Here is a 25,936-nt window from a genome sequence, read left to right as displayed (position 1 = left end):
TATAATGATTTGAATTGAGATGAGATAATTAAAATAAAATTGAGAAAATTAAAAGAGGGGAGAAGCTATGTAGAAAATGTAAAACAGTAATAAGATATGGAATAGAACATAAAAATGAGCATGAAATTGAATGTGTGTCTGTACGAAGAAATGTAACCCAGGATTATGCTACTCTCAAAAAAGATGTTTTATTTGTATTTTTTTGTGAAAACTCAAATAAAATTTACAAAAAATATATATTGTAAAATGTGTTCATGTTACAATGGGACACTATAGATGCAAATGTGGGGCACTTACTAAGCATCTGAAATTAGTCAATTGCTGTGGTGAAGGAACTTTGAATTGTAACTTTTGTGTGGAGTCTTTATATAACCAGTTCTAAGTTGAATTCTGTCTGTAAATAACTAAAAAAAAAGTAGACAGTGCTATAGAGCAAATGGAAACCTCCTAAAATACATCGCTGAACAAAACTTGACAGTAGGAAAAATCCTGTTACTACATTTATACATTTATAATATAAATGAATAGCAAAAGCTGAATACTTAGCTGACGTATGTATTGGTCCCAAATTCTGAGTCAGGAACAGAGAACTCTGGCACCCAGGACAATTTGTCTCTCTGAGTTTGCATGCAGAAATTATTCTGCAAATGTTGAGAAATTTGAAGCGGACGAGCAGCAGCTCCGTGAAGTCCTGCCGATTTCTTCAAGCCCTGAGGCTCTTAGGAGCTGAAAGTCACCCTGGATGGAAAGGCAGAGGGATGCTTCGGTGGTCATGAGGAGAGGAGAGTCTTCCGACTGACCTGAAGAAAACCCCTCCATCCGAACTAAAAAGAGAAACACCAGCATGGCTGAATCGAAGCTGGGAAGGTAGCTGAGACGGAAGTGAAAAAGAAAGGAAAGATCTTGGAACAGTGTACTTAGTCTTGGTAAGAATCACTCCAATTTCTGCAGTGGAATTTTCCTTGGAAAGTGGGACTCAAAGGAGGAAATTAGCTGCGATTAATGATCAGGAGTGACTGTCAGATTTAGTAAAGAAAAAAAAAGATATTGCAGTTAGAAGTAACTTTAAAAGTAAAGGACAGATTGGATTGGTTAACCCAAATTTCTGGACTGTATTTTTACTACTACTCAAATTGAAGAACTTGGGAAACTATTGGAAAACAATCTTATTCAGAGACATATTGATTGCAGTTAAAGTGTTTTAATTCAGTGAGTTTTGCTCTCTTTCAATAATCCAGTGTGCTTTCGAACATCCTGTTACAGCCTATTGTTTATAATGTAAAAGCAGCAGCCATCGGAGCAATAAATTCCTCCCACCCAGTAAATAACAGCTGCTAGTAAAACAATTAACCCTTTCCTTGCAGACTCTCAATACTACCTCATTACTTTAATCAAACACTAATTAATTCATTACCTCAAAACTTACAACTTTTCTACTTAAAATGCCAAGAAAAAATCCAATGCCAAACCACAACCTAAAGAGAAAGTAATCCCCACCAATGAACCACAAGACTCCTGCACATGTCTTAAATGCTATAAAACTACAAAGGATAATGAAAATTCCATCAAATGTTCTCTATGTAACAAGCACGCTAATCATGACTGCTTGGGATTACCCGAGCAAATGATTCAATACCTAGAATTATTCAATAAGTTTCCATATCCCTGCAAATCATGCAAACCCAAACTGGATCTGTTTGAAAGAGTTGATACCACAGAAACATGACTAACATCCATAGTAGCATCCCTGGATGCTTTATAAGAAAGGCTATCCAACCTTGAAAAAAAAGACACAATGCAAAAACCTGAACATCCAATAGCTACAAACCACATCTCTACCCAACAACCACAACCCAATCCACAATCCAATCCACAAAACACATAAATCAGACAAATAATGGTATCCCAATCCTCATCAGAGAAGCTGTTGAGTGCAAACGGAAACATCCAAATGCCATCTTATTTGGTCTAGAGGACCTCAATGACAGTGATGACATCACAACTGTCCGAAACATCATCAGTGATTATCAAGCATCAACCATCTCCCCTGGTGAAATACTTGATATTTCCCGCATTGGCCAAGAGCTCAAAAACAGAGACAGCTCTGTGGCCCCACGCTTCTGCAGGGTCATTTGCAAAAATGAATCAAGCAAACATAAATTCATTTATACTATAAATTCACTTGTCAAAACCAACACCAACCATAAGAACCTCCGTTGTCGTCCTGACCTAACCATACAGCAATGTGCCCGCTCCCGTGTACTCTGCACAGATCTCAAAAAACGTCTAGACAATGGAGAGAAGGACCTGTACATTGACTACCATGCTGACTGTGTCAAAAGTAACCCATACAACCCACAACTCAGCTTTAATCTTCGACCACAACCCTACTTCAACCAATCCACCATCACCCAAGACCAGGCACGCACACCCCTAACTACCTCAATTCCAACTACAGCTGGCCTTAAATGCAAGCTAATCAATGCAAGAAGCCTTGTGAATAAAATACCTGAATTTCTCCTCTTACTAAATATGGCTAAATTCGACATCATATTTGTCTGTGAAACATGGCTCAACACATCTCTCCCTGACTCCATTACCAAAGTAAGAGACTATCATATTTACCGATCAGATTGTGAAATTTGTAGAGGAGGTGGTGTTGCTATCTCCTATAAAAAGTCCTTACATCTAAAAAACATCCAAGTTACACAGGAGCTTGACCTTCCTGAGACCATCATCTGTGAACTATCTGTAAATATCACATTTCGATTCTTACTATGTTACAGAGCACCTGATTATGACATCGAACATGTAAACAAGCTAAATTCACTACTAACATGGGCAACATCCTGCCCAGATGCTTTTATCTTTCTTGGTGACTTCAATCTACCTCATATTAACTGGACCCTAAGTGATGTACAACTGAACCCATACATGCAAACTTCTACAATGCTGTTACAAATCTGGCACTGGAACAACTAGTAACCAACAATACTAGACTTAATAACTGCCTCGATCTCATCTTCTGCAATAGTTTGAATTTAATTTATGGAATACAAATTAAAGAACCCTTTTCCAACAGTGACCACAACATGATTGACTTTTGTCTCAACAGACGTCCACATAAAAATCATCACAACCATGGAATCCCCAATTATAACTTCAAAAAAGGCAACTATTATCTTATAGACAACGATCTGTCATCCCTTGATTGGCAATCTCTATTCACTGCATGCAATACTATTGAAGACCATTACAACCTATTTTACTTGAAGTCAAAAGAGTCATCAAACTATATGTACCAGTGACAACTCCCAAAACAAAAACAAAAAAATTACCCATAACAATAAGGAAACTTCAATCCAAAAAGAGATCACTCTGGCAGAAAAACAAATCTGGTCACGTTGCCAACTTCAAAAACCGATACAAAAATTTATGCCACCAGATAAAGACTGAATGCACCAATTATCATATTAAACAAGATGAAAACCTTCTACACACCAATTCCACCCACGCTTTTTACAATTTTGTAAACAACAAACTAAAAGACTCAAGGTCCATCCCAACCCTGATAAGACCTAATGGTAAAGACTGCAACGACGACACCATTAAAGCCAACCTGTTTAACACATTCTTTGGCTCAGTATTTGTAAACAGCAATGAATCATGCCCAGTATTTCCTAGCCAAACCAGAAAACTACAATGATACATATCGATTTTACAGAAGACAATGTTGAAAAAGCACTACACAATCTAAAACCATGTCTATCTATTGGACCAGATGGAATATGTGCCTAGTTCTTTAAAAAGCTATCCACTGCCATAACAGAACCTCTAAGCATAATCTTTGAAAAATCTTTCAGGACCTTGCCTAAGCTATGGTCACAAGCCACAGTCATCCCCATTTTCAAAAAGGGAGACCCCAGCCTACTTGAAAATTACAGACCAATCTCCTTATGCTGCGTCACCTGTAAAGTCATGGAATCAATTATTAACCAATCCATCATCCTCCACTTAGAGACAAACAACCTACTCTCCAATAAACAATTTGGTTTCAGAAAAAAACTATCCTGTAATCTGCAACTCTTACACTGCAAAAACATATGGACGACACAACTCGACCAGGGCAAAGCAATAGACGCAATCTACATAGACTTCTGTAAAGCCTTTGATTCAGTGGTACACGACAAACTACTCCTAAAACTAAAATCTTACAGTATCTCTGGACAACTGCATAACTGGATAGAAGCATTCCTGTCAAACAACAACAAATGGTCAAAATTGGGAGCATCCTATCAAATTCTGTACCTGTCAATAATGGTGTTCCCCAAGACAGTGTTCTAGGACCAACTCTCTTCATACTCTACATAAATGACCTCTGTGATCACATTAAGAGCAACTACGTTCTCTTTGCTGATGATGTAAAGCTATTCAATACCACAGACAATACTGCTACCCTTCAAAAAGATCTTGACTATGTATCAGAATGGTCAAACAAATGGCACCTTCAAATCTCAACAAATGAATTGGCAAAAATAATAAAAAAATGAAATACAAGCTGAATAGTCAAAACCTTGTTGATGATCCAAACTCTGTAAAGCAGGGGTCCCCAACCACCGGTCCACGGACCGGTACCGGTCCGCGGAACAAGTCCTACCAGGCCGCTGGCTTGCTGGGCGCTGCCATCTTTTTGATGAAAAAGTGCTTCCGGTGAGCTTTTCCGGTAGAAAGCTCACCGGAAGCACGTTTCATCAAAAAAGATGGCGGTGCCAGCACTTCCGTGAGCTTTTCCGGGTAGAAAGCTCACCGAAGCATGTTTTCATCAAAAAGATGGCGGTGCCAGCGCTTCCGGTGAGCTTTTCCGGTAGAAAGCCATTTCTACCAGAAAAGCTCATCGAGCGCGCGCCGCTATCTTTTTTGATGAAATGTGCTCCGGTGAGGTCACTGGAAGCACTTTTCATCAAAAAGATGGCGGCGCCCAGCTGATGCCAGGTGCCGGGCCGCGGCGCCCAGCTGATGCCGTGCCGGGCCACGGCGTAAAAAGGTTGGGGATCACTGATGTAAAGGACCTTGGAATACTCATCTCTAATGATCTAAGTGCTACATAGCCGAAAAGGCATTAAGAGTTGTTAACCTAATCCTACGTAGCTTTTTCTCTAGTAATATCACACTACTAACTAGAGCATACAAAACATTTGCTAGACCAATACTTGAATACAGCTCATCAGTCTGGAACCCACATTACGTATCTGATATTAGCACAGTTGAGAAAGTCCAGAAATATTTCACAAGAAGAGTTCTCCACTCCTCTACTCGTTGTAGAATACCTTATGCTGCCAGACTTGATCTTTCCTTTCTTTTTCACTTCCGTCTCAGCTGCCTTCCTGGCTTCGATTCAGCCATGCTGGTGGTACTCTTTTTAGTTCGGATGAAGGGGTTTTCTTCGGGTCAGTCGGGAGACTCTCCTCTCCTCACGACCACCGAAGCATCCCTCTGCCTTTCCATCCAGGGTGACCTTTGGCTCCTAAGAGCCTCAGGGCTTGAAGAAATCGACGGGACTTCACGGAGCTGCCGCTCGCCTGCACCGCATGTCCTTTGGAAACGGAAATTTTCATCTCCCTTCTTTGAAAACTCTCCATAGCTTGTTCAACTCTTCATCTTTCTGCCTTATTTCCCTTTATATTGCTTTTGTGTATCATTACATCCCTTCTAAGTCTTCTTAGTGCTTTGCAGTGCATTTTTCAGCATAACCAAGAATAAGTACCATTTAGCACTTTAAAGTCATCCCAGGGGGAAAAATGGCTAGTCATAGAAAGTAACAGAACCCACAGGTATTGTTTAAAAGGCAATCATGTTCCATGTTGCCTGCAGATTCTGAAAGCATGCCCAATACAGTCTGATAGAAATGATGCTATTATTCCCATTTCAAAACTGCACAGAGGGAAAATGCACAGAGTTAATTTTTAAAACTGTAGATGTTTCTCCTTCAAGGCAAACCAAGAAGACAAAGCTGATTTCATCAGCATAGGAAAAGTAAGCAGCACAAAGTCCCCAAAATTAATCTAATCAAATTACTTTGCCCTTAGTGAACATATTATCTATTTCTAAAGCATGTCACTAAACAATTACTGGTGGGGACATATTGTCTGGCTGTTTTTAAGGCATTTTTATGTCTCATTCTCTGCAATCATCAACATTTCTTAAAACACAAGACACTCCAGAGATCATCCTCAGTTGATAACCAATAGTTCCTATTGGTTAACCACAAATAATCAGTGTACTATCCTCAACCAATACTAAATCTGTAATAAAGCAGAAACAAAAATTCCACAATTCCATTATATTCAAAAAGAGAATGAAATGATTGACTTTTCCATCTGCATACATGTTTCAATGTAATGGCGAAGTAACAGCATGCTGGCATTTTTTTTTTTGCAAAGGACTAATGGTTGTAGTAATGACTGAAACAACTGGAATGGGGAAAAGGGAAATTTATTTTGGGAACAGGGGTTTGAGGCTATTGTAGTGCTGGAGAGAAAAAGAGGTTGGAAGCAAGAATAAGAAGCAAGAAAATGACTATAAGCTTGGCAGAGCTGCAAAATATTGTACAATCAATATATCGATTGCAGCTCCCTTCTTCCATCCCCTCACCAACTCTTCAGTGTTCTCTGGAGTATTCACATCCAAATTCTAACTAGATTCAACCATGCTTAGTTTCTGAGTATTGCCAGATGCTGAAAAATAAATATATTGCAGTAATCCAGCTACAAAATGATAAAGATATTAAGCACTGGGACCAGGACATCCTGATCCAGGAAAGATAATTGGGGAAGATCCTCCTAACTACACTTGATTTGGCAGGCCCATAAGTCTAAGGAAGAAAATCCAGTGGTTAAAATTCTGAACCTGTAAGCAGGACAATATGAATTCTAGTCTTCCCTTGGGCATGAAAGCTGGCTTGATGGCTTTGAGCAAGTCAGCCCAATTTACCTGACATAATAGTTGTGATATAGGGAGCAGGAGCATTATGAACATTGTCTTAAGTTGGACAAAATAAAATTGGAATATAATTTTTAGAATAAATAAATAAACATGTTACTTCAGAATTATTTCCATCCCATCCCAAATTAAAGATGAAACTATTCTAGAATCAGAGGGCTCCATAAACTATCTTGTTGGGATTTATACTATGCCAGTTTCATGCCTTTCAGTCCCTCAAAATGTCTAGATTCCAGGCCAGCATTTTCATATAGGCAACAGTTTTAACCGTGCAAATGCCAAAGCAATACTATTAGGGAAGAAAAAGATCCCTTGAAGAATGAAGTCATCTCCCGTGATTATATAAACACAACAATATAGAAGAGGTTGGTAATTGCTTTAAATGTTTTCTATTGGCCTCCCACTCAAATACTAGCCACGTATGATCTAGTTTAGCTTTATAAGATCAGCCAGTACCCACAGTTACTGGCTGCAATGTGTATAATTAACAGATGAAATAAGCCTGGTACACATCTTTGTTTTTTAATTATTTTTAATTATTTATAGTAGGCAGAGCATCATTTATATATGTTAATGAGGGATTTAAAAAAAAAATTTGTTTGTGTAGGGAGAATTTTTTTATTGGCGGGGGGAATGACTACTAAGCCTATGCAAAGCTTGATATCATTATTATTTTTGTCTGGGAAATGGCAGGAAATTATTTCCTGATTTTGGACACTTTGACACCCAAATGTGGTAATTTCTGAGCATCATATCAAATGGGCTTGAAGGGATATCTGCAGTCCAGATCATAAGGGACAACATGTAAATAAACAAGAATTAATGTTTCTGTAACAACATCCCACATCTCCATAAACCAATTACAAGTTTCCTGTTTTAAATAACCTGTCATTTAGTAGAATATCTGCCATCAAGCTGAAACTTCAACAAAAGAATATAATTACTAGTATGTAAATTTAGCATCCTCATCACATAGGAGTAGCCAAGTTTCTAACCCTCAAGTGGATGTGATTTCTGAACGTTTCTCATAGCTCATGAGGATTGAGCTTGTTATGAAACAATTGGGATGACACATGATAAAGATGGGCAAAGTAGAGAAGCCTCTTGCATTTCCTCTTTTTCATCAAAATAGCAGTAATGGAGAAAAAGGCAATTTTTCAAAAGACAAAGCCACAAGTATTGTAGTTAAAAGATTGGGTGTTTCTTAGCATAAGGCAGCCAAATAAATATTGCTGACCATAAAATAATGAAATTTTAATAGAAAATTCTGTATACAAAATGATATGATTCTGAAAACCCTTACTCATTCGTCATCATCTTCTTCTTTTAACGATCCCATAATCCCTTGCATGGTGGAGTCTGAGCAACTGAATGGAGCTGAGTGTTTACTGGCCGGATGCCCTTCCGGACACCAATGTGGAGTTTTATTTTACTTTTTTTTATTTGTCAATCACTTACAAGATAATAAATATAAGGATAAACATAGTTATGAATACATGAAATGAATACATATAAGAAAAGTAAAAGAAACAATAGGACAGGGATGGTAGGCATGTTGGTGCACTTATGCACGCCCCCACAGACCTCTTAGGAAAGGGGTGAGGTCAATAGTAGACAGTCTAAGGTTAAAGTTTTTTGGGTAGGACATTGCAATGTATGATTTTATATACTATACTTAGATTGGACAGAAGACGGCGTAGTTCTAGGTTTTCTAGGTCTAGAATTTTAAGTCTGGTGGCATAAGGTATTCTGCAATGAGTAGAGGAGTGCAGAACTCTTTTTGTGAAATATTTCTGGACTTTCTCAACTGTGTTAATATACATGATGTGGGTTCCAGACTGATGAACTGTATTCAAGTATGGTCTAGCAAATGTTTTGTATGCTCTAGTTAGTAGTGTAATATTACCAAAGAAAAAGCTACATAAGATTAGGTTAACAACTCTTAATGTCTTTTCGGCTATGTAGTTACAGTGGGCTCTAGCACTTAGATCATTAGAGATGACTACTCCAAGGTCCTTGACAGAGTTTGGATCATCAACAAGGTCTTGACTATTCAGCTTGATTTTTGCCAATATGTAAGGCAGAGCATTTATTTGTTGAGATTTGAAGTTGCCATTTGTTTGACCATTCTGATACATAGTCGAGGTCTTTTTCAAGGGTAGAAGCATTGTCTGTGGTGTTGAATAGCTTTACATCATCAGCGAAGAGAATGCAGTTGCTGTTAATATGATCACAGAGATCATTTATGTAGAGGTTGAATAGAGTTGGTCCTAGAACACTGCCTTGGGGAACACCACTGTTGACAGGTACAGAATTTGATAAGTCGCTTGCTTTCAAATCAGGACACAAGACCACGAAGGGTAAGAGAATACAGGTTTATTTGCGCAAAAGGTTCAGAGCATTAGCATGGCAAATTCTGAACCCTTGGCTATTCCTGAGGGGTTGCTTTTATGCATCTGACAATCTCAGCTTTTCCCAGGACGTTTTTTTCTTATCAGGCTATACCATAACATATGTACTACAAAAGGGGGAAGTAAGTCTAATTAGTCATTTTGCACAATTCAGCATATACGTTCTTATCTTACACCATCTGTTATTTTCCATACCCACCCTTGCCACCCTTGCTATTTAGCTGTTTACAGAAAATATCTAGTTCATAGGTCATAATACTTAGACTTAGATTCAGATTTCCTGATTTTCACAATATCATATGAAGCAACGTCTATAATGTCTGCGATATAAGCTAAAGAATTTCTGATAAGAATACTTTTCTGGTAATTTTCCACTCTGCTTCATTCCCCCCTTTGAAACTTCACTTAAATCCTTAGATTATTGTGGAGTTTCATAGATGTGAGAGATATCTTCTATTATGTTCAATTTCTCATATTCCCACAAAAACATGGCCTTATCAAACATTTTGTTCCAAGCCAGGTCTTCATCCTCGGAAACAAGTGGTAGTCACTTGGTGCAAGATCGGGGCTGTAGGGTGGATGAGGAAAAATCTCCCACTTGAAAGCATTCAGGACTTCTCGAGTGCGATTTGCTGTGTGTGGTTGGGCATTGTCATGCAAAAACAAAATTTTTGAGCTTAACTTTCCTCTACGCTTGATCTGAATTGCTTTTCTTAGTTTTTCAATTTTCAATTAAAATTTCAATTGGTTTATGGTTTTTTTGCCAACAAAAACCTTATCACTGATCGCACCTCACAACTCGCGGGATTTTCAATTGCAGCACACATTTCAAACGTTTGCTGTGAAATAACGGGCAATGATACAAACCTCCCATTAGCACGACTAGATGCAGACTGAGCGGCAGACACACAGACCAAAGATGGCCACGCTAGCTCCGCCCCTTCTTGCTACAAACAAAAACGTAATCTGTTTTGTGGATAGCCCTCATGTATGTACACACACACACACACACCCTTTTTTCTATAAGATAATTTGGTCGCCTTATGTAAGTTTCATGCTATTCTTTCATTAAGTTTGGTAATATTACAGCATTTGATGGATGAGCAGCATATACATCTAATAAATAAATATTATTCTTACATACCATATATTTTATTCTCATAGTTTCCCAAGACTTACATGAAATAAATGCATTGTGTTTCTTTGGCAATCTAATTGTACCACTAAAAAAAAAAAAAAAAATCACTCCACCTTTTGTTTTTCTTTTTTTTCTTTTTCCAAAAGCTAGCTTCGTTCTTATATGTCTCAGACTGGAGATGTTGAACATCATGTCAGAAACTTGGCAGTTTCTCTATTTTGCTTTAACTCTCTTGTCAAGTTTCAATTGCCTATAACATTTACAAAGCAATCATCTTTATATCTACTCTAAGGTAAACCATCCTTAATTCAACGGGGCAGGGACTCCCGGTTTGAGCTTCTTCGGCAACAGACTGAAGCCTCATCTCTGTGAGGTTTCGATCTGTGCTCGCTGCTGGAGCGCCCCAAGCTGGCTGGTTCAGGGCTAATCCACCCCGTAGAGGTGGTGAAGAAGGGAGAGACTGCCTGCAGGGTTGAGGAGAGCCTCATCTCTCCTCCCCAGCTGGCCATGACTCCCTTTCATGAAGACAGTTGTAGCAGTGGTCAGAAATGACCACCACAAAGAAGAACTCAACTGGAAAAGAATGTGCAGGAGGAAGATAAGAAGGGAAAGTTTTGGTTGACCGGGTCAAACAGCAAAAGCAACAAATAAGGTACCCTGGAATTGAAACTATTAAAAAAAAACCAATAACATTGTTCCCTAAGAAGATTTTTAAGCTGCGAAGGAGAGAGAAAAGGGGAAAATTTTGGTTTTTTCCCCCTCCTTTTCCTATACTGATAGCTAAGAGACTTAAGCAATACATTTGAAAAAAATCCACTTTGACATTAATAGGCATTTGATGCTGAAAATAAAAAGTCAAAGGGATAATAAAGATTTCTGGATAATTAAAAACTTTTGAAAACAGGAAAGGAGAGAAAAAGAATAAAAGGGCAGGATCTGGAAGGGAGGAGACTGCCTGGAATTAAAAATAACTTACAGCAAAATCTCAAGAAGACTTCCAAAAGATACATTTTAACTGAAACATTGCAACAAAAACCCTAGGAAGAGAAAGTGGAAAAAGAAATAAGAAGAAACAGCTTGGGACTATTTGGATTACTTGATGATCTCTGGATTTTCGGTTATTGTATTTGAATGACTAAAGTCAATCGGGTGGTTGTTTAAAACTGTTTAAAATGGCTCCACTTCTAAAAGAACTGAAAATGCAACTTAAAAGGACAAAGAAGATGCACAAGAAGGGAGAGGTTCTTTTGGCTTTTTATTTCAGTTCTTAGAAATGGAGATTTGGAACTATGAGAAACAACAAGAAATGCCTGCAGAACAAGAAGATTGGGACAAAGAAGAAGCCATCTTTAATGAACAAGTAATCTTAGGTGGGGGGGGAAAGGAAAGGGGGGAAAGAGAATGGAAAGTTTAAGATTGGGAAAAACAACCCCCCCCAAAAAATAGAGTGAAAAATAGGTATAAAATCAGAAAGCAATAGAACAGGGAAATGCAGAAGAGAGAATTAGAAATAGAGAGACAAGGGAGTAAAAAGGGGAGGGAGAAGATGAGAGGGAAGAAAGAAAGTAAAAGAAGTTTTAAAGAACAGAAACAAAATATAGAGAAAGAGGGCCTATTTAGAGATAATGGGTGAAAATTTAATGGAAAAAGGGATTCTGCAAAGGTACATAAGATAGCATTGTTATATTAGAAATAGAAATAATTTTAGAAAATATGCAACAAGGTATGATTAAAATGTTTGATAAAATAGCTATTGTAATTCAGTGGAATGCTTGTCAATAAATAAATGTAACAAAATGAATATTTAATGATTTACAAAACATATGTGAAGAGAAATAAGGGAAAAATTAATTATGGAGATTATACGTGTCTTTAAGGAAGTATGATATTTAATTGAAAAGAAATGTTAAAGATGTTAAGACTTTAATGATTATTAATGATAGAACTGAATTGGAATGGAATGAGGGTTTATAATTACATATATTTATAATCCTTTTTTAAAAAGAATATAGTGTGTATTATAAGAATGTACCAAGCAGAATTCGATTGGAAGTTATGTATTATGTATTATATTGAAGGTCATAACCTTAAGGTATATATTGAAGTTTAAATAAGAGTTGAATGGATATAATTAAAAGATATAAAGGTATCATACTCCAATTAGTAACTACAGGAGAAAACTTGTATAATGAGAAAAGATAATATGAAATTGAAAGAGAGCAGACAAAGGTATAAATATAATGATTTGAATTGAGATGAGATAATCAAAATAAAATTGAGAAAATTAAAAGAGGGGAAAAACTATATAGAAAATGTAGAATAGTATGAGATATGGAATAGAATACAAAAAGGAGCATGAAATTGAGTTTTGTGTCTGTATAAAGAAGTTCAACCCGGGACCATGCTATTTTCAAAAAAGATGTTTTACTTGTATTTTGTATGTGTGAAAACCCAAATAAAACTTTATTAAAAAAAAATTCAACGGGGGCCACTTTCAAATAAATGGAATATAATTATAACCTAACAAGTTATTTTACTTCTTTGTGCAGCTCTTTATTTTTCAATATGGCACAAGATAGCAAACAATTGAATGTGCAAACATGGTTTTCAAATATGAAATAGATTAAAAACTTCTGGCATCAAAACATATTTTAAAACTTCCACAGAGATGTATTGCACTAAATCAGATACTGTTTCTGCATGGTAATCTAAAAAGTGTAGTTTGAAAAAATACAGTTGGTAGTAATGCACCTGAACATAAGTGCTTCAGAAGCAGCTATCAAAATGTAGGTATGCAACATATTAGTTTCATATTAGTTTCATAAACAGTCAAACATACACAATAGTTGGTTGTCAGATCCAAGCCAAGAGATCAGATAGCAAAATCCAGTCAAGTCCAATCTTTTATTTGCTTACACCTCATGGCCAGAAACTGCTATAATTTTCTAATGTACTAGATATATTATTCAAATGCATATAGCATCATAATAGTCCAGTCCACATTACTAGGTGGTGAACTGAGCTAAGTGGCGATGGTTGTGAAAAACATCTTCACTTCTTAAGTAGCATTTCCTTTCATCAATTTTCCAGGATGTTAGATTCAAACATTTAGGAGAAAAGTCTTGAAGTATTATCACCTTTTTAAAATGAGGCCAGTTAGAGAGCAGTTGTTACCATCAATGATAAATTCTGTAGGTTATAGGATATTGTAATATCATATTGCTCATTATATTACTTATAAACTGGACACAGTGAAGAAGAAGCAGTACTTTTTGAGCAATACAACTAACAGAACAGCAGAGAACAGCCACAAACTTAATTTATTTTATTTTGTCAAGCGATTATTAGATAACAGGTATAAGTATAAACATGGTTATGAATATATGAAATGAATAAGAAAAAAAAGAAACAATAGGACAGGGACGGTAGGCACGTTGGTGAGCTTATGCATGCCCCCTATAGACCTCTTAGGAAAGGGGTGAGGTTAATAGTAGACAGTCTAAGGTTAAAGTTTTTGGGGTTTGGGGAAGAAACCACAGAGTCAGGTATTGTATTCCAGACATTGATCACTCTGTTGCTGAAGTCGTATTTCCTGCAATCAAGTTTGGTGTGGTTTACCTTGAGTTTGTATCCATTGTGTGCTCTTGTATTGTTGTGGTTGAAGCTGAAGTATTCATTGATAGGTAGGACATTGCAATGTATAATTTTATATACTATACTTAGATCGAACTGAAGGTGACGTAGTTCTAGGTTGTCTAGGTCTAAAATTTCAAGTCTGGTAGCATAAGGTATTCTGCTATGAGTAGAGGAGTGGAGAACTCTTTTTGTGAAATATTTCTGGACTTTCTCAATTGTATTAATATCAGATATGTAATACGGGTTCCAGACTGATGAGCTGTATTCAAGTATTGGTCTAGCAAATGTTTTGTATGCTCTAGTTAGTAGAATGATATTACCGGAGAAAAAGCTACGCAGGATTAGATTTACAACTCTTAATGCCTTTTTGGCTATGTGGTTACAGTCAGTGGTGGGTTTCAAATTTTTTAGTACCGTTCTGTGGGCATGGCTTGGTGGGCATAGCAGGGGAAGGATACTGTAAAATCTCCAGTCAGAAGTGGTATTTGCCCATTCTTTGAACTACTCAAAATTTCCACTACCAGTTCTCCAGAATTCGTCAGAACCTGTTGAATACCACCTGTGATTACAGTGGGCTCTAGCACTTAGATCATTTGAGATGAGTACTCCAAGGTCCTTGACAAAGTTTGGGTCATCAACAAGGTCTTGACTATTCAGCTTGTATTTTATTTTCTGATATTTTTTTGCCAATATGTAAGACAGAGCATTTATTTGTTGAGATTTGAAGTTGCCATTTGTTTGACCATTCTCCATTTGTTTGACCATTCTGAATAGTGAAGGAGGGAAAGATGAAGACGATGACAATTTCAGAAGGGAATTTGCAGTTTGCTAATATAAAGTAGTCAGTTAGTTACGTCTCATTTTTCAGAAAAAAAACATTTTTCAAACATCACAGATCAGATTCCTAAATATGCTCTCCCTGAATAACAGGGAGTTATGATAACTTAAATGATCTTTTTGTGGAGCATGCTATGTAACATATGGAATGCATAAATTCTTGCAGCAGTCTATATTGCCTCCTGTCCTGCATCAGGAAGCATAGTTTTTTAAAAAAGTTTTTCTAATACCAACAATTATATTGTTTTAGTTAGGAAGAGAACAACTGGGAGGACCGGGCACAGCTGCAAGCATTCCAATCCACTGACAAAACATTTCCCCCCAAAATAAAGCAACATTAATTATTACACCGTAGATTACATAGCTGATTAGGCTATCTCTGCCAGCAGCTTTTAATGCATTCTTCTTCTGTTTTTTATTAAAAAGTAATCTGAGATGTTAGCTCAAGAAATGAATGAAAGAGTTATCAGGCTACCTGTAAAATCCAGCCATAAAAATAACCTGTAAAACAGAACTATCCTATTTGGCCTGCTTTTATGATATCGGATTTTATCATTGTCAAGGGTGATATGCCCTTCAGTATTGCAATTATTGTCTTAGAACATCTTGATATAAATTAAACATTGTCCTTTGTCAGGTCCTGATCCACAGCCTTTAACAAGTAGTAGGATTATATAGCAAATCAAGTTATGCAGAGGAGCCACATTCACACTTACACCCGCATTCATGTCTCTAACAAGCTGGCTGGGAAATTCTGGAAGTTGAAGTCTGCACATCTTAAAGTTACTAAGGTTGAAAAGCCCTGTTCTAGGAGATTTCCTTTGGTGCTATAGATATTGTTTAAAAACCAATGCTTCCCATCAACTTCCAACAGTAAGAAAGAAGAAAATGAAAGTCTGTATTTGTCACTAATCTCTTACCTTAAAAAAAGCATCAGTTAAAAAAAGCTATAAATATGTTATAATTGGAATAGTTGCACCATCAGGTTCTAGCACTGGAAAGTCCCCCTGAAAGATCATTATTTTCCACTTCTACTCACTCTGTTAAAAATAACAAGTATTACTCAAACTTTGTTTTTCCCCATATAGTATTTTGTATTGTTTTTAAAGGGGAAAATGAAAAAGAATGTTTTGTTTGTTAATATTTAGCTTTATGACACTTGAATTATATAACTGTGACTCACTGGATCTCTAAAAAAATATGACATGATGAACATTTCACTAAGCTATTACGATATGACCAGAGTCCTATTCACTAAAACTATAGGTCATTAAATAGACATATGTGTTTTAGAAATCCAAAAATAAAGCTATAATTAAAAACCAAGCAGTGCAATTTATTAAGTAACATTCAAAGTTAATAGTGGATAAAGGAATCAAATAATTAATAGCTAACACTCCATAAAAAAATTAGTACAGAGAATATTTGAGACTAATGATATACAAAGCAACCAAATAAAAAGTAATTAAAAGTCAATTGGAATTTAGACATTATTTAGTGAGAGGATATTCAAAGAGGAATGCATTCAATTCAGCAAGAGCAAGAGTTCAGCGAAAAGCAGTGTTATTAATGAAGGAGGATGCAGAAAAAATAAATAAAACTTCATGCCACAATAAAGAAAGCCAGAAGTTCTGAGACTTCTCATTATATCAAAGAGAGAGAGAAAATTATAAGAAGTAATATTTATATATACACATAAACACATATGGTTCATGGAAATACTTTATGCATAGACACAATTGTTCATGGAAATAAAGAATGAGACAGAGAACCTGAAATATCATTTCTCCAAGAGCTGCGGACTCAGTCCAATTCAAAGGCTAGTTATTGGCACACTATTCCAATTCTGATCCCTATTGATTCAGTTGATTCTTCCAGACTGTGAAGTCTGGAGAGGGTATATTATAAAAAGAGATTTGTATCTCATTAAAACCTATAAAATTTATTTTAATTTTATTTGTATCCATTTATATGTACATAGATAGTCCACACATATAGAAAAGGGGTGGTACATGCACTCTTTGATTCTTCTGCTATCTATCTATCTATCTATTTATTTATTTATTTATTTATTTATTTATTTATTTATTTATTTATTTATTTATTTATTTTTATTTATTTGATTTGCCAATTGTTTACAAGATAATAAGTATAAGTGTATACATAGTTGTGAATACATGAAATGGGTACATATAAGAAAAATAAAAGAAGAATAAGAGAAACAATAGGACAGGGATGGTAGGCACGTTGGTGCGCTTATGCACGCCCCCTACAGACCTCTTAGGAAAGGGGTGAGGTCAATAGTAGACAGTCTAAGGTTAAAGTTTTTGGGGTTTGGGGAAGAAACTACAGAGTCGGGTAGAGTATTCCAGACATTGACCACTCTATTGCTGAAGTCATATTTCCTGCAATCAAGTTTGGTGCGGTTAACTTTGAGTTTGTATCTATTGTGTGCTCTTGTGTTGTTATGGTTGAAGCTGAAGTATTCATTGACAGGTAGGACATTGCAATGTATGATTTTATATACCATGCTTAAATCAGACCGAAGACGGCGTAATTCAAGGTTTTCTAGTTCTAGAATTTCAAGTATGGTGGCATAAGGTATTCTACAACAAGTAGAGGAGTGGAGAACTCTTCTTGTGAAATATTTCTGGACTTTCTCAATTGTGCTAATATCAGATACGTAATGTGGGTTCCAGACTGATGAACTGTATTCGATTTTTTTTTTATCTCACCTCCACCTCACCCCAGAAGGTAGAAGATGGAAGTCCAACTTTAGGGCTTGAGACAGGGTGCTCACTTCAAAAGGCTAACAAGTGAAAGGAAAATGTGTCAAGGCTGACTGAATACCTGAAAAAGTCCAGCTATTGATAGAAAGCAACATATAAGCACTTCTTCATTTCCTTTTAAAGAACATTCCTCAAAATAGAATGTTTCTATTTTGAGGCAAAAAATATTGGGTAGATCCACTTGGGGAAATAGGATCTAAAGAAAAAAATGTTCAGGTCTAATCATTGTTGTTTTTTAGGCTTTGGGAGGATTATTTTTTTCTATAAAAGATAAAATGGATATCCTTCAACTGTATGGAATATTTTTTTAAAAAGCTATTTGTAGGACTTTTTTAATGTACACATAGTTCTTAACTTATGATCAGCTGAAAAGCATTTCTGGCTGTTGTAAATGTCATGCCATAAAACACATACACAGGAGACAATAGACAGACAGACACAGTTGCATTTCTGGTGGCTGCAATTTGCTAATTGTTACTGGTTTCCAGCATTTTTTGCAAGTATCTGGCAAAAAAGAGTTCATTCAGAATTATGGGTTTCACTTACAACTCCAGTGTTCAATAAAGGACCACTGCAAAAATGTAAAATTGGGCCTGAATATGTGGCTCTTTCAACCTACATATATAACAACTTATGTTTAGAAATCTGATCCCAAATGCTGTTGTAAATTGAGGACTACTTCTAGAAACAATTTGTGGAGTGCTATTTAAAAAATAAGCATATTTTAAATTTCAAAAGACTAATTAAAGGTAAGGAAGCTATTATCAGACCAGGTGAATGGGTCAAATTAGATGTTTTTCCTGACTCAAACAAAATGGCACTCTGGTAGTCCTGCTAAAGTTTTTTAGGTTCTTTCTTGGATATCATTCAAAATATATATTTTTGTAAGAATGGATAAATCATTGAATTGCAAATACCTGTGGTTTTGATTGGAGAAAGTTGGGTGGGCTGTTATATCTATTTATTTATTTATTCAATTTATATTGCCGCCTCTTCGCCCATGGCGACTCGAGTTGGCTTACATAATGTAAAACCATATTTAAAACAAAAAAATAAAAATAAAAAAACAATACAAACTAACAAAAAGAATAAAATAAATTAATAAAGTACAATAGAACAAAATCTGGAAAAAAATCACCCCCAACTCCCATCCCCTGCCCCAGTGACAGCAAATGACACTAGCCATTTGATGGGTTCCATCCTGCTCTGGGTTCCCCAGGCCCGCTGGTAAAACCAGTTTTTCAGTGCCTTCCAAAAGAGTGCTAGAGTGGAGGCCATTCTAATCTCTGGGGGAATGATATTCCAGAGAGAAGGAGCCACCATGGAGAAGGCCCTTATTTATTTATTTATTTATTTTATTTATTTTATTTGCCAATTGTTTACAAGATAATAAGTATAAGTGTATACATAGTTGTGAATACATGAAATGGGTACATATAAGAAAAATGAAAGAATAAGAGAAACAATAGGACAGGGACGGTAGGCACGATGGTGCGCTTATGCACGCCCCCTACAGACCTCTTAGGAAAGGGGTGAGGTCAATAGTAGACAGTCTAAGGTTAAAGTTTTTGGGGTTTGGGGAAGAGACTACAGAGTCGGGTAGAGTATTCCAGACATTGACCACTCTATTGCTGAAGTCGTATTTCCTGCAATCAAGTTTGGTGCGGTTCACTTTGAGTTTGTATCTATTGTGTGCTCTTGTGTTGTTATGGTTGAAGCTGAAGTATTCATTGACAGGTAGGACATTGCAATGTATGATTTTATATACCATGCTTAAGTCAGACCGAAGACGGCGTAATTCAAGGTTTTCTAGTTTTAGAATTTCAAGTCTGGTGGCATAAGGTATTCTACAACGAGTAGAAGAGTGGAGAACTCTTCTTGTGAAATATTTCTGGACTTTCTCAATTGTGCTAATATCAGATACGTAATGAGGGTTCCAGACTGATGAACTGTATTCGAGTATTGGTCTAGCAAATGTTTTGTATGCTCTGGTTAGTAGTGTGATATTACCAGAGAAAAAACTACGTGAGGATTAGGTTAATAACTCTTAATGCCTTTTTGGCTATGTGAAGTTGCAGTGGGCTCTAGCACTTAGATCATTAGAGGTGAGTATTCCAAGGTCCTTTACAGAGCTTGGGTCATCAACAAGATCTTGACTATTCAGCTTGTATTTTATTTTCTGATTTTTTTGCCAATATGTAAGACAGAGCATTTATTTGTTGAGATTTGAAGTTGCCATTTGTTTGACCATTCAGATACATAGTCAAGATCTTTTTGTAGGGTAGCAGTATTGTCTGTGGTATTGAACAGCTTTACATCATCAGCGAAGAGAACGCAATTGCTCTTAATATGATCACAGAGGTCGTTTATGTAGAGTATGAAGAGAGTTGGTCCTAGAACACTGCCCTGGGGGACACCACTATTGACAGGTACTGGATTTGATAGGACGCTCCCGATTTTGACCATTTGTTGTCTGTTTGACAGGAATGCTTCTATCCAGTTATTCAGTTGTCCAGAGATACCATAGGATTTTATTTTTAGGAGTAGTTTGTCGTGTACCACTGAATCAAAGGCTTTACAGAAGTCTATGTAGATTGCGTCTATTGCTTTGCCCTGGTCGAGTTGTGTCGTCCATATGTTTTTGCAGTGTAAGAGTTGCAGATTACAGGATAGTTTTTTTCTGAAACCAAATTGTTTATTGGAGAGTAGGTTGTTTGTCTCTAAGTGGAGGATGATGGATTGGTTAATAATTGATTCCATGACTTTACAGGTGATGCAGCATAAGGAGATTGGCCTGTAATTTTCAACTAGGCTTGGGTCTCCTTTTTGAAGATGGGGATGACTGTGGCTTGTGACCATAGGTTAGGCAAGGAGCTGGTCCTGAAAGATTTTTCAAAGATTATGCTTAGAGGTTTGGCTATGGCAGTGGATAGCTTTCTTAAGAAGTAGGCACATATTCCCTCGGTCCAATAGATAGAGATGGTTTTAGATTGCGTAGTGATTTTTCGACATTGTCTTCTGTGAAATCGATATGTATTAGATCATTGTTGTTATCTGTGGTACGGCTAGGAAATACTGGGCATGATCCATTGCTGTTTACAAATACTGAGCCAAGAATGTGTTAAAGATGTTGGCTTTAATGGTGTCATCGTTGCAGTCTTTACCATCAGGTCCTATCAAGGGAGGGATGGATCTTGAGTCTTTTAGTTTGTTGTTTACAAAATTGTAAAAAGCTCGGGTGGAATTGGTGCTTAGAAGGTTTTCCTCTTGTTTAATGTGATAATTGGTGCATTCAGTCTTTATCTGGTGGCATAAATTTTTGTATCGGTTTTTGAAATTGGCAACGTGACCAGATTTGTTTTTCCGCCAGAGTGATCTCTTTTTGGATTGAAGTTTCCTTATTGATATGGGTAATCTGCTTTTTTGTTTTGTTTTGGGAGTTGTTGTTGGAACATATAGTTTGATGACTCTTTTGACTTCAAGTAAAAATATGTTGTAATGGTCTTCTTCTGGGTCCCACCAGGTGTATCTCCCTCAGGGATAGGACCCACAGCATTCCCTGCTCTAATGGGTCGGGTAGATGTACCAGCAAGAGTTGTTCCCTCAGATAACCCGGTCCCAAGCCATGAAGGGCTTTAAAGGTGACAACCAGCACCTTGAATTGCATCCGGAAGCAAATTGGCAACCAATGCAGCTCCTGCAGGAGAGGTAACACATGTGCATACCAGGGGCTGCACAAAACCTGTATTTTGCGCCAACTGGAGCTTCTGGATGCTCTTCAAGGGAGCCCCATGTAGAGCAAGTTGCAGTAATCAAGACAGGAAGTGACTAGGGCATGAGTTTTAGTTTTGAATAATTATTTGGGATGGTTTTAATATTTTATTTCCTGTTGCTACTAGACTCGCAATGCAGAACAATTTGTAGAAGGTACCCTGCTTTTCTTCAGACTGTGGTCTTGAGTCATTTTGACATACCTGCCTGTCAAAATGCCCTACCATTGAAGCGAACTGAGAAAAAAAATCTGTAATTTCACTTTGTTAAAAGAACATAAACAGAAAAGATATCAGGAGAAAAGGAAAAGCCGTACAATTTAAACACAACTATACATAATGGAGATATATGTTAGTGTATTTAACTCCTTTTATTTTTATAACTTTAAAAGCTTTTTAATGATGTACTTTCAGATAAAATAAATAACAAGTATTGTGTAACATATAACATGTGCATTCTCTGAAAACCTTGATGGAATTTTTGCTGCTGTCAACCCCAGATGTATAACTCTCCAAAAGTCCAAGGGGAGCTTAGACTGAAAGGAACCTCCTCCTGTGTTGCTGCTGTTAATTTTTCAGAGTAGACTTGTTCTTTAAGCCTTTCCACAACCTGAAGCTTTTTTGCAGAGTTACTGCCATGAAAGCAATGAGTTGTTGAATTTTGTCCAGATTATATTGTATTAAAAATGATGATTTTTCAAGAAACATTTTTATTCAGTTTTATTCTAAAATATAATAATTCTTTAATTTATACATCAACACAATGGGTTTTTATCCTACATTTCAGATATGTCATTCTGTATGTAGGTAAAACTAACTACCTCTGAAGGAATTCTTTGCAACTTTCATCTTCATTCCAAAGAGAACACTATAAACTAGGTTTTACCCATGCAACACAGAAAAGAGGTCCAAATTACCATACATTTCAATTCTGAGTGTAAATGTCAACATTGCTACCAAATTTTGCTTCAAGCTATAAAATAATCCTGTAACTATTGCCTTTAGGCAATTTCAGTGTTTGTAGTTCCACCACTTTGTGGCTTCCCACCACTGATTTCTGAATACTTCAGTTGAGCTGGAGGCCCCCCCCTCTCTTTTTAAACAAGTTGTTGCTGACTACAGTAGAACAGCTTTATGATGTTTACTTATAAAGCTTTTTTAAATTTATTGAATTTCCAATTACAATATTTAGATCACTGTCATTTATATGAACTAGAAAAAATGTACCTTTTTAATATCCCATAAAATCTACATCTTCTTCTGGGGCAGAGCTTGCGTTGCAGCGGTACAGCATGTGATCTTTAAGCTCTAAGATTGCTGCTGATATCTCCATTGCAGGATGGTCCCAACGGACCTAAACCGTCCCGTAGAGATGGTGACAGAGGAGGGCACATCCTGTCGATCCCAGGGACATCACAAAGTCCCTGGTAGATCCAGGAGAAGCCCTTTTTTCTTGTGGTGGAGAGGCCATTAAAGCTGCTGAAGCTGGGACAGCTCTGGAATGGAAGAAAGCTGGAAAGAAAGCGTGTCAGTTTGGTGAGATAATTTTCTACTTATTTTTTTCTGGAGAGAACACCCTAAAAGACTAAAAATTAAATTTAAAAGTGAAGATAAAAGTGCTCAAGTGGCGAGATTAACAAATTAAACCTGAAGGTTTTTTTTTCTCTTTATTGGAACTTTGGATTTTGTTAAAACTTTTTAACTTTTTAACTGGACTGGTCTTTCCTTTTTAATTTTAATTTTTTCCCTTCAAAATAACTCTTTGGAAAAGTTTTTTATTCTCTTGCTTTTTCTTTTTAATAATTTTAGATTCTTTATATTTTTTATAATTCCTGATTTTAATATTAGAGGGGAAGGGAAAGGAAAGGGAAATAAGTAGCACTGCCACCTGGAGGCTTGGATACATTGTTTTTCTTTCTTTCTTTCTTGCTGATACATTTGCTGTTACATTCAAGGACTCTGTGCTTTTCATTGAAAAGATAGTGGGAAGAGCATGTAGATTGTTTGCAGGTGCTCTTCTGTGGAACTACTGATAACTGGAGTCTGGATTTGAAATTGAAGAAAGAAGATTGAAGTGACCTTGAAAAGAGAACTGTAAATTTTGTTTTTTGATAGCCTCGAACATATAGTGGCAGTGCTTTGCTTGTTGACAGAATTGCATTTTCTCTTTCCTTTTTTTTCTATTCCTCTCCCAGTTGGATTTTTATATTTAGACTTATGCAAGAATAAGACTACTTTCCCTCCCCTCCTCCCTTTGCTTTACCTCTTCGGCAAGCGAAATATACAGATCTCTGTCTTTTTAAATCTTTTCTTAATTTTTTTATTTTTTCATTCCTTTTTCCATTTTGTATTTTTTCCTTTTTTCCTTTTTTCTTACATAATTGGAACCAATTGGATTAAGATATTCAAGTGCTTGAAGATTTTTCCCTTCCTTCTTTTATTTTTTATTTTTTACTGGAGTGGCAATTGGCTGCTCTTGCTTTTTCTTTTCCATTTTTCTTTTGTACTTTAAGATGAGCAGAAAAATACCAGACTCAGCTTCTTCAATCCTGACTTCTTCTTCCTCACCATCTGGAAGACAACAATCAATACAGGTGATGTTACAACAAGAGAAGGAGAAAGAAGTGACACTGCAGATGATTATGCAAGGAATTCAAAAGATACAAGTAAAAACAGATAATATTGAAAAGAGAATGGAGAATATTGAGCAAAGAACAGAAAAGACGGATGAAAAAACAGAAAATATTCAACAGATGATGATGCAATACGAGGACAGAATCAAGAAAATTGAAGAATAAGATGTACAAAGAGATAAGAAGATTGGAGATATGGATACCCGATTGAGTGAAGTGGAAAGAGATAAGGGCAGATCTCTGCAATCATTTGGATGGGAAATTGATAGATCAGAATTCTATCTTAGATTTCAAAATATAGAAGAAGAAAAGGGTGAAAATCTTGCTGAAATGATGACAGAAATCCTGGCAGAAGCATTAGAGGTAACTAAAGAGAAGATGATGGATAGAATGGATGAAGTTTTTCGTGTTTATACAAGATATGCGATGAGAAATAAACTGCCAAGAGAAGTTCATATCAGATTTACTAAGAAAATAATAAAATCACAAATACTGCAGGCGGCAAGAGAAAAAACACTAAAGTACAAAGATAAAGAAATAGTGGTACTGAAATAGGTACCGAGAAGAGTGAGAGAGATAAGAAGAGAATACTTATTTTTGACCAAAGAGTTACTTAAGAGAGGAATAAATTACAGATGGCTGATACCAGAAGGTCTCATGTTTACCTGGCAGGAACAAAGACACAGAATTGATACAGTTGAAAAAGCGGAGTTATTCTATCTGGAATATTTTAGAGGAAGGGAGGAAGATACAAGAAAAGAAGAGTCGTTAATTGAATTTCAAGAGGAATGTACAGCAGTAATTGAAAAAGAGGAAGGAGCCATAGGTGGTGTACCCAGAGAACAATGAGAACCAAGATCTACTAGAGCAGTGGTCCCCAACCTTTTTTTCACCCCGCACCCCTAAAGAAATTTCACTCGAACCTCGCACTCCCTGAAATAAATAATAAATAAAAATGCCAACATATAGCCAATATCCTATTATTTACCTGGACTTTTCTCGCACCCCCTGGAATATTGTCTCGCACCCCCAGGGGGTGCGAGTACCCCAGGTTGGGAACCCCTGTACTAGAGCAACAAATCTTTCTTACAAAATCTAAAATGGATGAGAAAAAATTGATTACAATTAATATAAATGGGCTTAATTCAGCTATTAAAAGAAGAAAACTATTTCATAAGTTAGAGAAATTAAAATCTGATATAATCTGCCTACAAGAAATACATATTAAAAAACAACGTGATTATATATTGAAACAACAAAAATTAGAGAAATTATTTACAGCATTAACACATTGTAAAAAAAGAGGAGTGGTGTTATACATTAGAGATACAATCCCTGCAGAACAAATATATACAGATGATGATGGAAGGATTTTGATGGTGGAGATAATGGACAATAATCTAAAGACACTTTTAATAGCAATTTATGCTCCAAATGATAATCAAGAAGATTTTTACAGGAAATTAAAATAAGAAAATAATTGAACTGGACTATGCTAATATCTGTCTGATGGGAGATTTTAATGGAATAATAAATAACAAATTAGATTATAAAACACAAAAAACAACAAAGAAAACTAGAAAGACGTTGCCAAAATCTTTCTTTTGAATGGTAGATGAGATAAACTTAAAAGATGCATGGAGAGAGAGAAATGCGGAAAATAAACAATATACCTTTTATTCAAATAGACATGCATCATGGTTTAGAATAGATATGATATGGA

Source organism: Notechis scutatus, chromosome Z (assembly GCF_049901735.1).
Source record: "Notechis scutatus isolate UNSWTSFEM ecotype Mainland chromosome Z, rNotScu1.2, whole genome shotgun sequence".
Classification (NCBI taxonomy): domain Eukaryota; kingdom Metazoa; phylum Chordata; class Lepidosauria; order Squamata; family Elapidae; genus Notechis; species Notechis scutatus.
Note: the sequence above shows the minus strand (reverse complement) of the source record.